The sequence below is a fragment of the Crinia signifera genome, chromosome 2, assembly GCF_055691185.1.
Source record: "Crinia signifera chromosome 2, ASM5569118v1, whole genome shotgun sequence".
In the NCBI taxonomy this organism is placed as follows: Eukaryota; Metazoa; Chordata; class Amphibia; order Anura; family Myobatrachidae; genus Crinia; species Crinia signifera.
In genome coordinates, this window is record NC_139218.1 from 283,572,638 (window position 1) to 283,587,469 (window position 14,832).

Sequence of the window (14,832 nt, forward strand, 5' to 3'; positions counted from 1 at the left end):
CTTACTGTTCCATAACCTGTACATAGATACATAGAGCCTAATTCAGGGATGGACAGTTTGTACAGCAGCTGCATCTTTGAAAAAAATTGCAAAATCTTGAGTAAATGGACACCTCCGGCATGTGTGTCAGAATCAGAATCAGAATCAACTTTATTGGCCAGGTGTGCTTGCGCACACTCGGAATTTGTTTTGGATATATAGTGCAGCATCAAGCAGGGATGAGGGGGGAGGGGGGGGGGGGGGCATTACATAGGTTACATTTACACAATTAGCAGGGACAGTACAGAATCACACAGAGAATGTATACCCGCCAAGCTGCACAGCGCCTAGGCAGCCATCAGCGGCGCCACTGGTCGCTGCAGCAGCCAGGTAGGTGACAATATAAGCAGGGACAGTAACAGTGTCACACAGAGAACATATACCCACCAGGCTGCACAGCGCCTAGGCAGCCATCAGCGGCGCCACTGGTCGCTGCGGCAGCCAGGTAGGTGACAATATAAGCAGGGACAGTATAGTATCACACAGAGAACATATACCCGCCAAGCTGCGCAGCGCCTAGGCACCGCACAGCCAGGTAGGTGACAATATAAGCAGGGACATTACAGTATCGCACAGAACATATACCCGCCAAGCTGCACAGCGCCTAGGCAGCCATCAGCGGCGCCACTGGTCGCTACAGCAGCCGGGTGGTAACACTATGAGCAAAGATACACAGTACAATTATCACACAGGGGAAACACAGGGGACACAGGGGGTTACATATGCTGAGTGCACAAATCCTAGGCAGCCATTTGCGGCGCCAGCTTCCTGTAGGAGAACCAGGACCAGCGTGGAGAGCCAGCAGGGGGGGGGGGGGGGGGGGAAGAGTCACCGAGGCCTGATGGAGTCAGTGGGGCCTACGAGGCCTGATGGAGTCAGTGGGGCCTAGGGCTGGAGTTGGGCCCTCCCTGGCTTGAGTACCATGGTCCAGTCATACCACCTCCCTGTTGGGGTGGGGGGGGGGGGCGACGCCGGAGGCATAAAAGTTCTTACTGAAGCTTCTGGTGCTGGGGATCAGCAGCTGGGGCCTGCGGCCTGGTCACTTGGGCCTGCGATCCGACGAGGGGGGGGGCCGCAGCTGTCTTCAAGATCATGCCGCCCGGTCCTCTCTCCTGAGCCTTGAGCCCTGAGCCGCCCGTGTATGATCTGCTGCTGGGTACAGGGCGCAGCATCGGATCTCGTGCGTAAACATCGAACATCCGACTAACATCTTTTTGTGTGTGAAATTACAAGCCTCCACATGAAGTTAGGATGTGCAGTCTAGGACCCCACCCCTCATGTTTTTCAGAATAATTGATGGCAGCCTATAAATCAGGTTGAGGTTTGTGAGCTACAGTTTGCAAGTGCTGTGGGGCTCAGTTAACAAATCCCTTTTGCTTTATATCTTAAATGGTAAGAGAACCCAAAACTTGGGTAAGCTGGCCAAATTCCTTCCCTCAGCCCTGAAACCCAGGACACACCTGCCAGCTAGTTAAGAACTCTCTATAGTGAAATGGGCAGCATTGAGGAAGAAGGGAAGAAAAGAAGAAGGCCGGAGAGCTAAAATGCTGAAGCTTATCTAGTAAAGCAAGAAACAAATGACAGGTGGGCAAAGTCCACGGGGTGTAGTATGGGATCCCGACAGTCATTAGCCCAACGTCGGGAACGTCGGGATCCCGAGTGCCCAGACTCAGACAGCAGGGAGAGCGCAACGAAGCCCCTTGCGGGCTTGCTGCGCTCGCCATGCTGCAGGCACAGTGGCTTGCTACGCTCGTCACCTATTCTATTCTCCCTCGTGGACTCCCACGAGGGAGAATAGCTGGTGGCCGTCGGGATCCTGAGTGTCTGGGTTTTAACAGTAGGGATTCTGACATCGGTGTAATGACTGCCTGGTCAGTAGGGCGGAGTGAAAAAAACAAAATTGAGAAATTCAAAATCGGCTAGTGTGGTAAAGTTGTGACTTGACCTGAATAAGAAACGTGCAGGTACTTGTGAGTTATCCGGGCGTCCGATTTTTTGATTGTATGCCTTAAGTTAAGGCATACAATCAGATGCGATGCGATGCGATATCGCATCGCATCGCATGCGACCATCGGATGCGATGACCCGATTTTTCCATAGGAATCAATGTTAAAATGATTCCTATGGAAAAAGGGGTCCTTTTCATACCCCTACTATCCAAGTGGGCATGGAGTTGGATATAAACCTGTGGCGAGCGTAGCGAGCCACCGAGCCCGAAGCGTGGCGAGCGTAGCGAGCCCCGCGAGGGGACGGTATTCTGTGTCCCCTCGCGGGGCTCGCCTCGCTACGCTCGCCACAGGTTTATATCCAACTCCATGCCCACTTGGATAGTAGGGGTATGAAAAGAACCCCTTTTTCCCATTGAATTCCATGTTAAAATGGACTCAGTCCATTTTAACATTGATTCCTATGGAAAAATCGGGTCATCGCATCGCATCGCATCGCATCGCATCCGATGGTCGCATGCGATGCGATGCGATGTGCCCGATCCGACCCGATTTACAAATCGGACGCCCGGATAACTCACAAGTACCAACGTGCAAAATCTTTTTGATCTGAGTCAACATCTTCTGTTCTGGAAAGAGGCTGAAAGTTTTACTTTTTTGGTGAAAAAGACAAACTATGAAGATGCTCCGATCTAGTTAAAATTATGTCATGATGTCTTAGAGTGGTTTATTAATATACTTTAGCATAGTAAAAGAGAGTACAAGCTTGTGGAGAAAAATCCATAATAATTAACCCATTTTAATGGTTTCAATTGGGAATATGGTGTTTTCTCCGTAACGTGTTCTTTTTTTTGGGGGGGAGGGGGGGTGCTCTAAAATTGATGTGGTCACGAATAGAAACTTTGTGGGGGAAAAAAAAACAGGGTAAATCCCTTTTGTTTGCCCTTAATAGAATAATGCACCTATGTATCTTCTAATGCCCAACAAACTCTTTACTGTTCTTTAGGTGCAGGATTTAATACACTTCTGCTATGCTGGGAACATGAAAAGGCTGCATTACAGCATATCATTATGCAAAGATAAGCCAATATATTAACAGTTAAATATTTTGAAGTGCATTATGCTGTAATAAACAAATACATCTAACGTTTAGAAAAATAACATTGATTCAAAAATAACAAGTTAATCATTCTATGAGTGGTGTCCAGCAGTACATATATGCCAATCACTGTGTTCATTTCTAGGCAGGATTGATCAGCAATACTTATTACACTTATTACAGCATAATGCACTTTAACGTATTTAACTGTTAATATATTGGCTTATCTTTGGCATAATTATATGCTGTAATGCAGCCCTTTCATGTTCCCAGCATAGGGGATGCATACCTGTTTTTCTGTCAATAAACAGAAGTGATATGTAAAATGATACATTAGACAGTTTACACTGTTACTTGTAATACTTATTGTAACAGTTACTGTTTTTCAATAACAGACTGCAACAGTTATTTCTTATTTATGTACACATGATTGTCTATCTGCAAAGAGAGCAGCATAAATCCAATTTCATGTATTTCAGTGACACTGGCAGGTATTCAATGCGGCCGACGAGGGGGTTAAACAGCGAGGACTGCAGAAAACCAACGATCCTCGCTGTTTAACCCCCGCGCCGGCCGCTCAACCTATTCAATGTTCTGGATAAATCCTCGCCGTCACAGGACGGCGAGAATCCCCCAAAACAGCGAGACCCGCGGCTAATGCAGGAAACTCGCTGTATTTAGCCGCGAGTCTCGCTGCTTCTGGAGCCACATACGCCAATTCCCCCTCACTCAAAAAATGGAGCGAGGGGGAATTGGCGTATGAGGGGGGTGCGTTGAATACTGACAGGGTAAGTGGTGACAGCGAGCAGGAAGCCCTGCTTGCTGTCGCCGCTCGCCCACAGCATTGAATACCTGCCACTGTGTGAAATATAACACTGCATAATGGCCCTTAATCAGACCTGATCGCAGTACAAATTTGTTCTCAAAATGGGCTAAAAATGCTGCACTGCAGGGGAGCAGATGTAACATGTGCAGAGAGAGTTAAGATGGCCATACATCTACAGATATATTGTCAGATTGGGTTGGTTGGAACAAAATCCTAGTAAAGGATGAGATCAAATGACAGTTGACCATTTGTTCTGACAGCTTACCACTGCCAGGGATGGGCTTCTCTGTCATGGGCATGACTTTCATCCGGGGGATACGGTCATTAGGTCTACACCAACTAGGTCGACATGGGTTTAGGACGACATGACATTAGGTCGACATGGGCTAAGCCAACATAGGGTTTTTCACTGTTTTTTGAGCCAACATAGAAACATAGAATTTGACGGCAGATAAGAAACATTTGGCCCATCTAGTCTGCCACTTTTTTTACCCTTCAGGTAATCTCAACCCTTTTTAATCCTTATTTATTTGTAAGGGTAGTCATATGCCTAACCCAAGCATGTTTAAATTGGGTACTAGTGTATTATCACAGTGCCCCCGATTTCCATCGCAGGTCATTGTACAACCAAAAATCTGATCGCATGCGATGGATTTTAAGTCGCACATGCACCCAGATGACAAATTCCTATGTTAAATGCCCCCCAGACCCGATTTTAGATTGTACACCCACCATGATGGGTAATGACTATGTGAAATGGCCCCCCATTGTTAACGCCACCCCACTATCAACGGCAACCCGAAGTGTGGCGAGCGCAGCGAGCCCACGAGGGGGGCGGCGGTAAGCATCCTCAGACCTTTTCATACCCCCACTATCCACGTCGGCGTGATTTTATATAGTGTGCTGAGCGCAGCTTGCCACCGAGCCTGAAGCGTGGCGAGCGGACGCGTAATAATTGTGAAGTTATGCGCGTACGCTCGCCACGCTTCGGGCTCGCCACACTATATAATCAACTCCACGACAACGTGGATAGTGGGGGTATGAAAAGGTCGGAGGACGCGTACCGCCACGCTTCGGGTTGGCGTTGATAGTGGGGTGGAGTTAACAATGGGGGGGGGCATTTAACATACTTATTACCCATCAGGGTGGGGATACAATTAAAAAAATCGGGTCTGGCTGGGCATTTAACATTGAAATCGAGTCGCATCGCATGCCATTATAATGGCATGCGATGCGACGCAATATTAAAATTGTACACTCTGCCCGGGAAAAGCCTCAAATCGGTCCCATCGCATACCTTAATTAGTGGTATGCGATGGGCACCGTGATAACACACAAGTACCTTAAATTGTTCTACTGTCTTAGCCTCTACCACCTCTGACGGGAGGCTATTCCACTTATCTACTACCCTTTCTGTGAAGTAATTCATGTGCCGACAGGCGGTATTTCATGCCCTATAATCAAGAGTTATGTAAATATATGTACCATACATTTGTGTATTAATCGATCCCACCTGAGGGGCGCTTCACTATAACTCTTGATTATTGTGTATCCTTTTTCAACCAGGCTGATAATACCTGGTTTTAGTGTTTAAGCTGACCCTTTTTTTGCGCCGAAACAGTATATCTTTTTGTATATGGTATTTCATGCCCTACCATCCACTAGGGCGTGGTGTAAGAATAAAATAGTGTGCCCGAAGTTTGCAAGTGAAGCGAGGGGATGCGGTGCACTTCAAAATGCGTGAAGGCGACTGTCGACATTCAGGTCAAAAAACAGGGAAAAACCCCATGACAACCTTTTGACTGTCGACCTTGCCCATGTCCACCTAATGCGTGTGTCGACGTAGACCCTTGTCGACCTAGTTGGTGTAGACCTAACACGGGGGGAGATATATTGCTAGCAATATATTGCTGAGCAATATATTGCTGTGTCTCCTTTTCATCAGCGACCAGAGATGGTCGCTGATGAAAAGGAACCTCTGTTGGGGGAGCCGCAGAGGTAATTAGCTGGTCGCAGGAGCAAGCTCCTGCGACCAGCGATTACAATGGGGCAGAAAACGGGAGCGCGCACCTTGCGATTTATCGCTGGTGCGCACTCCAATCACTGGCAATATGGTCGCCTGCGACCATATTCCCAGCGATTATAGCCCCTATCGCCCCCGTGTGTACACAGCATTACAACCCACACCCTCATCCGGTGGGGCAGCTCCCAAAAGGCTTATCTGAAGCCAGAAAGACTGTGACAAACAGCGGTGATCTAATGGGGCCTACACACATAGCGACAGAAGCTTGACGGGGCCACACACACACACACACACACACACACACACACACACTGGTCAGATTGCTTAGAAAATATGCAAAAATCACTATGTGTGTAGGCCCAATTGGATTGCCGATATTTGCTTAAAACTAATAGGGGCCCATTTATTATGGATCACATATTCAATGCAATCTGGCAGGATCTTACCGCCCTGTATCACATTGCAATATGCGATCCTATCAGTGATATGCATCAATCAGCAGATGGAGACAACGGATCAGAAAGGAGCCCATCATTGCTATCTGCCCTTCCAGGTACCAGAGATAAGCACTGACCACACTTCACATAGGAGACTGCCTGGCTAGCTACACTGGGCTACCGCTATTCTCAGTTGGCAGTAGCAGTGGGGTCAAAATCCAGTACACATTCCAAATATTGGTCAATCTGGCAATATCGCATCCCACATAGAAACCTATGAGGGATGCATCTGTGTGCGGGATATGAGTGATCGCAGGCAGTAGGTATCAGAGATTCTTGCTGCGGTACTCACAACTGGAGTTTTTGGAAAATTAACCGCAAATATTGAATGATAAATGGGCCTCATAAACCCTGTAATGAGCACTAGATAGGTTAGATTTCATTCTTAAAAAGGGAATATAGCCTTTATTATTCCTGTAAGTTGTTGTGTATTACATTTTTTTACTTAAAAATATTATTGAATAAGACACTTTAAGGTTGGCAACATCCAACACATAAGAACTGCAATTGCTATTAAAAATCAACTTTTCAACTATTTTTGCAGCCTTGCACTGTATGAGAAGTAGCCTATCCGCCTCTGATCATCCGGGATACCCCGGTGTGTGTTGCACAATGAATGGAAGATACATTGCAGCACACATGACACAGCCAGAGTGTGACTGTAGGAGAACTGTACAATGACAGGACGGAGCACACGGTCACCGGGCGGGCGACGGGAACCCTGACAGGAGGTGTCCCGGGGCTGCTCCTGCCTCTTGGCGCCAAATATTAGCACAGTGGCCGGTGACAGACACAGAGCGAGGGGCGCCCTGTCCGCGCCTACAGCCCACACAGGCAGGCGGGCGGGAGGGTGACGGCAGACTGGCGCCGCTCTCTGTACACAGGGGCCGGAGGATGCGGAGCATGGCACGCACACACCCTCTGCTACAGTGCACCCTGCTCAGCGAGGGTCATGCCCGGGGCCTGCGGTGCGGGCACATCACTGGATCTCACCTTCTCTGGAGCTCGTCCGGCTCCAGCCTCTGTGCAGTAGCGGCGGCGGCAGCACGTCCCTCAGTGCTGATAGCGGGGCCTGTGCATTCCTCAGCCCGGGCGGGCCTGGCCGCGCTGCCCGGAGCGGAGACGGCGGATGAGTCTGGCAACCCTGACCGAGCACAGGACAGCCTGCTTGGATCTTTCCTCCCTGTTCGCAGCCTCCCAGCAGGCGCACACATCCACACACAAGAAGCCTATTGTATTGACACTGCTCGCTGGCTTCCCACGCTCCTCCTCTTCCACTTCCTTCCCCGCATCCCTTCCTCCCCTCCCCGCATACAAACCCGGCTCTCCCATACCATGCTTGCGTGTGGGCACACAGGGTACTACCCCTCACCTCCCCATCCTCACAGCTCTCCTATGCCATGCATGTGGGCACAAGTTACTATCCCTCTACATGTATGTGAGCACAGTCAGGCGATGCCCCTCACCCTGCATACATCGCATTCCAGCATCTCCCCCATACAGCATGTGCAGTAGTACTATCACTATTGAGCAGCAGACAGTGAGGACTCGGGAGCTGCCTTCTTTCAAGCGATGCGTTCCCCGGAATTAGCGCTCGCCGTCACTCATGCATAGCATATACTTTCTAATACTCCGCTGCATCTGGCTTTGTTCTCTTTCTAATACAGGTCCAGGTGCTTGTGCTTCGTATAAGTAATACCAGCGTTAAGACTTTAATACAATAATTTGTATTATTTTTATTTAACATGTAAAAGTTCGGAAGCAGGGGTGCCCTGGTCTATGCCAGGTGCTTTTTATCCCAAACGTGCTCCCTGTCTGGTTTCTTTCCCTAAATAATAAATATGTCAAATCTATGGTACCAGTAAATACTTAAAGGAACGACACGCTGGTCTGCATAAATGAAATGCCAATGGACTATAATGCAGACTAGAGTGTCATTCCTTTATAGGACATGCCATGGTACCAATTTTGATTACTATTCTGGCTCAATTTTAAAAAAAATTCCTCTGTCTTCACATCTGCCAGCCACTCGCTGACACCGGTCTGTGAATATATGGCTACTAGACAGCAGCAAACATGGCAATCTTCTTATTTCACTCCTGTTTGATGTAACACCGAGCACTCAGTAGGGGTGTTAGATCGCAAGCAAACTCAGAAACTGTAGGTTTCTATGTACAGTTCTTAATAGCAACACTTATAGATAGATAGTGAAAATATTAAAGTATCAGGAATTTCAGGTCTCATGTTTCCATATAGTTTGAAAGTTATTTGTGTAAATTTATTTTTAATTGCATGGGGCCCATTTATCATTCAATATTTGTGGCTAAATCCCCGAAAGTTAACCGCAAATATTAAATATCACCCCAATGTATATAGAAGGGACCGCAGCAGGAATCTCTGTACCGCCGACGGCCACCTTCCCTATAGGTTTTTATGGGGGATGCGAAGCGCATCCCATCCCCGGGCTGACGCCATTCTGACATGGCATTAGCCCATTGTACACACCACACTGCTTCCAGGGCAGTGCGGTCTGCGTTTGGTGTGCGCTAACCACGCATGCGCAGACCCCCTGGCTCACGGCTCACCACATCTCAGGGACCGTTGCGATCATGGGTGGGATCGCATTGTAAATGCGACCCATGATAAATGGACATCTTTATGTTTAAAGTGTGCTCACATGCTTTTTGTTTCTATTTTCACAGATTCGAAGCTATAAGTACAATAGTCTAAAGGTATCCATACACTAGTACAATTTGGGCCAATTTCACGTGATCCTGACAGATCGGGCTGAGAAATGGGATGTATTTGATGTCCCCCCTCGGGTCTGATGAGCGGTCCCGTGCGCATCAGACCTGAGCTGGAGGTCAGACCTGCTGCTCATCCGACATCTGACTTGACCCCCCTCCTGGTGGCAGGATCACATGTGAGGTATCGCATGCAATCCTGCCACCTGGGGATATATCGCAGTAGTGTATGGGCATTTTAATATTACTAGAGCAAATTAGGGTTCGATAGTCATGATCCCGATGGTCAGGATTCCGGCACCGAGATCTCACCTGCCAACATTACCACCAGTCAGAATCCCATCACACAGGGTCCATTCTCCCTTGTGGAGGTCCATGATGCCCATAGAAGGGAAGTAGAACCTAGTGGCATCCCACCGAGTCTGCAAGGGGCCTCGTTGTGCTCCCCTGCTCCTGGCATTCTGGCGGCTGGGAAATCATACTGATCCCGTTATCATAATTATAAGTAAATGTGTAACTGTTGTAATGGCAACTAGTGCTTCACTTTCAGCAAGAAGCAAGTGTAAGGTGTACCTAATCAGAACTACCAAAGAAGCATTGCTTGTAACAAAGTTACATCAACAGGTGATGTGCTTGTACTAGGGATGGCAATCGTTGTCATTGCCATTGATGGCAATAGCGAACCTGGCCATCGAAAGTGTTAAACTATGCAATGGATGACCATCAATGTTTTTACCTATCGATGGCCATCCTTTTTGTTGTCCTGTGGGCCAATCAAAACATGAGGGTGCGGTTTCATGTGAGTTCAGGCAGAGCTTTGCTCCATGTCCCAGCAGTTTGAAAAAAACAAAAGCAAAACTTTGTTTTTCTGGGTCATCGATAAAGGGAAGCCATCTGGTTCTCCCCCATCGATGGCAAAAGTATTCAATATTGGCCATAAACCATCAATGATTTTGAATCATCGATGGCTATCCCTAGCTTGGACTATACCTTCACAGTGTGGTATCTACAAAGCATGCTGCTACTAAGATGATTGATGCAGTGACAGTGTTTTGGGAAAAGGCATATATTCCAATGAGACCAATACAACATGTCATCAAGCAACTATAGGCACTGGTTAAATGGGAAGAACTCAAGAAGAATAAAGGAAGGCAAATGGGTACACAAGTTACAAAGGAACATACATATAAAGATGCATTAAATTACCTCTTTGATATTACTCACCAAAAAGCCCTAACTTTGATGATGATGATTACCAAGGAAAGGAAGACAGGGATGCAGTGATGGAGTAGATAAAGCAAGCTCAGGGAGGATATAAACCTGTGGAGCAGAAGGGGCATGAGTACTTGGCAAAAATGAAGAGGCTACAGAAAGAAAGAGAAAAGCAACAATTGCATGGATAGACTAATCAAAAACTTAGAACAGCCTATATGAAATAAATGACATCCTGGAATAGTCTTCCACTAGCTCTGATGAGCCACATTCTTTTGATACTAAAGAAACTGAGAATGATGTATCTCACACAAATAAGGCACGATGGTGGAGGACTGTGCTAAATGCAGTTACTGGCGCCGACATCCTCATTGATATCGGGATTCTGACATCAGTGCCAGTCTCTTGGTGGTAGTCAGGATGCTGGCATTGCTATTGTGAACATTGGTATCCCCACTGCTGGGATTGCTGAAAGCATTCCCTGAATACAATGCTGTGAATGTTCCATTTACTGTCACCCTGCATGAAGTTGCCACCCTTGCAGACAATAAGGAAGAAGGTCCCACGCTCTTGTTGAGGTAGGAACTTGGATGGCTGGTCCCCTCTTGAATGGAGGGAGGTGCAAGCTGCAGCTTTGCATCCCTGTTCTAATAGCCTTAAAGTCCATAATTAAGGGCCGAGGGGGCCTGAATGTTTAAATGGGTTTTGGAGGGGGCATAGACCTCATGCTATTCAGCTAAATAAAGATGCTCCATTACAACACATAACAGATTCATGTTATTGTTGTCACGACCACCATGGCTGCCACCATGTCTCCCTGTGCTGTGCCTAGCCCTGGGCCCACCTCCGCCTCTGGTCCTTGTGCTGGTGGGGTGCAGATGTCCGCATTGTCACCTCGTGGTGACAGTGGTGCGCTGTGCTCCGGTGCCATGCAGGACATTGGTGGTGTGAGATGTGAGGCGCCATGTGTGTCCGTTCCTGGATAGGCCTCTGGCTGGAAACGCCGGCAGACTGCGCAGCTGCGCACACTCAATGCCGGCTGGGTTCTGTCGCCTCCGCTGGCGGCCGCCATCTTTTCGGTTTCTGTAACCTGTACTGTGCGGCTCCACCCCCACCTGTCAAGTGGCTGTCCAATAGCCGCACAGTCCATTCCTTAAGTACTGACTGGCCAGACAGACCGGCAGTCAGTACAATGATGTCTATGCCTTAACATCATTGCTCACTCCTGGCTGTCTGTGGTGAACACTACAGTTCCTGCGCCTCTGGTGAAGTTCTACTCTCCTCCTGACGATCGTCTACTGCATACCTGTATACCACGGAACCTGCTGCTGCCAATACGGACTGGACAAGGTTAGCCCCCCAAAGGGGTATTATCTTCATCCTTATTCCTGACGGTTATTCTCCACGGTTACTTCTGGTTCTGCAGCCATGATCATATTCAGCAAGGACTCTCAGACTTCATCATCTAATCCTCATCCAATCTCCAAATTCTTCATCCAATCATCCAATCCTTCATCCAATCATCCAATTCTTCATTCAATCATCCAATCCTCATTCAATCATTCAACCTATTATTCAATCATCCAATTCTTCATTCAATCATCTAACCATGAAACCAATAATCCAATTCTTCAACCAATTCTCCAATACTTCTATCAATTATCAAGCATCTTCATCTTCTTCAATAGAGAATTGTATTATTGACTTTAATCATTTCACAAACTTCCAGTATATTATCGTGCCATCATTTTCAACCTGTATTACAGTACCTTTAATAAATAAGGTTTATTTTACATCATTGTTTCCATCACTTCTGTCGTTAATGCAACATTCCTATATTAAAGCACCTAGACTCCGTTATACTTCAGCTGGTGCTTCACGAAACATGACAATTGTCAGTGCTGTAACCAGTCTGCCCCAGAACAGGGAGCAGGTGCACAGCAGTGTGAGGCTAGTGGCGACTGCAGTTGGTAAAATCCATAACTGCATCCAATTGAATGTAAATAAAGGATGTTTCTAGTTGAAGGCAAAGCCATCGGTGCCCCATAGGAGCTGCACCCTTATCTTTTTTTCTATAGAGCTTTCAACTGCATACTGAATGAAACAGACGGCAATAGAAAAAATGTTGGTACTTGTGTAGTTTCACGGCAGCAGTTATGTGGTCAGCGTAGTGTCCCTGTCAGCATCGCAGTCAGCGTCCCTCTCAGCATCAGCGTTGTGTTCCCGCAGCCATCGTAGTCAGCTTGTGTCTGTGTGTACATTCGCGCCTAACTGGAGCTCATGCGGTTAGCGTAGTCAGTCAGCATTACGCAGTTAGCATAGTCAGTCAGGGTTGTTTCAGCACTTATTAAATTGTGTGGGAACAATTGACCATTTTTAACCTGCCTGACATGACAGGTGTGAATGTGTTTCTGAAACACCCCTAATATCCACGTCAGCCCTCACACGGCGTGTATTCCGTGTCTGCTCGCCACGCTTTGGGCTCGTTTTGCGCGTGCACTCGCCACGCTTTGGGCTCACTGCGCTCTACACACTTTATTAAATCAACTCCACACCGACGTGGTCAATGATTGCTAAGGCATATTCTGGGTAAAAGTCTCCAAAGGAAATTCCACTGGTATTAATGTAAACACAAAACTGTGCGGCTGGTGCTTAATAGAATGCATAGGTGCCGATTTATGTTTTTGCTGGTGGGTGCTCAAGCCAAAAATATAGAGGAGTGGCTTCACGGGGAAGGGGTGTGGCCACAAAATAATACCAATTTATATTACGGAGCACAGTTGTCTCCAATATTCAAATTACGTCAACAGAGTTTCACATACATAAATGCCCCCACAGTGCAGGTACTCCGTTGACAGAATACATTCTTCCCGGCATACTGTTTCCCAGGTGGCGGGTCCGGCAATGTGGGTGCTGCAGCCGCAAATTAGCAAGTTAATATGGCGGCCCAGTAGCGGGACTCGGGCCCGTGGGTGCTCATCAATTTCCGTGGGTGCTCGGGCCGTTGAGCACCCACAGAATCGGCACCTATGATAGAATGGGTTTTTATTGCCTGACAGCTGCTTGCAAGCCTCAGATCACCAATGCCAAGCATTGAATGGACTGGTGTAAGGCACATTGACACTGGACTGTGGAGCAGTGGAAATGTGTTCTGTGGAGTGATGAATTAACACTTCTCTGGCAGATGCTGGGAGAACGTTACCTGCCTGACTGCATTATACCAAGTGTGAAAGTCGGTAGAGGAGGAATAACTCTCTTTTTCAGAGTTTGGGCTAGGCCCCTTATCTCCAGTGAAGGGCAGTTAATGCTTCAGCATATAAAGACACTATGAACCACGCTATGCTTCCATGTTTGTGGCAACCATTTGGGGAAGACACTTTTCTATTCCAACATGACACCGTTGTAAAAGACTCCACCCACTTAACCTGTGAATGCTTTTATGTAGGGGCAGGTGTGGGTGTACTGTGGGATGAAGAGGGGCGGGTGCAGTGTTTACATGGATGCGGGAATGCTGCGGGTGGTGGAGGGGTGGGTGGTGTCGAAGCAAGGTGGGGGTGCGATGGGTGAGGGTTGGGTGCAAGGATGCTATGGGTGGGGGAAATGACTCATAGGAGATTGAAGGGGCATGGCCTAGTTGCTCATAGAATAGGACATGTACCTGGTAGCTCCCATCCCAATTTCTGGGAGTGTGGTTTGATAAGAACTTTCTGGAGGAAACTGCTGGGCTTCCTGAATACAACGTTCTCCTTAGGATTAACATACAACCCACTCCCCTCCCTATTTTTGTATTTCTCTGAATGGAATCTAGGTCCTAACAAGAAAAAGATTACGCCATTACTCACACTAATTTTAGTTCTGGCGAAAAAACTGATCCTGACCCATTGGATTCATAAGACACCTCCCTCTCTCACAGAATTAAAAAAATCCTTCCTCAAAATCTTATTTTTCGAACATCAGGCTGCCTTATGTGACATTGAGAAAGGGGTGGCTCGCTTTTACGATAAATGGGAAATCTATATTTGAACTCTAGATTCTACAGTACAAACAACAATACAGAAAGTGTTCGAAAATACTACCTGGTTCCTGATACGCCAGGTGGCCCTCCTGCCTGCCCCTACTTAGCTTCCTCAACACTACTGCACACCCATTCACTTGTATATGGATTGTGCTTCACTGCATTATGAGGCTTGCTTGGCCAGATCGGTTAATTTGTCATCACCTAGGATATAGCTAGTTGTCAAATGTCCTGTCTTGTCTCCCCCTATTCTCCCCTCCCTCTCATCCCTGCTCCTTTTGACCCCCATTTCCTCCTTCTGTTTTAGTTGTGAATTTTATTAGATAAGAGTGTTACATTTTGCTAGTATTGATATTTTGTTCTCTTATATCTTATAATTCAAACCAAATGGCTTTCTATCTTAACCCACACACTGGTTCTGATGATCCATT

At 47.2% G+C, this 14,832-nt stretch overlaps 1 protein-coding gene across 1 annotated transcript in view; it reads right to left on the bottom strand.

Annotated features, from left to right (window-relative positions):
- Nucleotides 1–7,557, bottom strand: part of JADE3 (jade family PHD finger 3) — a 50,752-nt gene extending 43,195 nt beyond the window's left edge. The window contains exon 1 of the mRNA XM_083168749.1: nucleotides 7,424–7,557. The gene's annotated coding sequence lies outside the window, so the exon portion shown is untranslated. The remainder of the gene's footprint in view (nucleotides 1–7,423) is intronic.
- Between the last annotated feature and the right edge of the window lie 7,275 nt (nucleotides 7,558–14,832).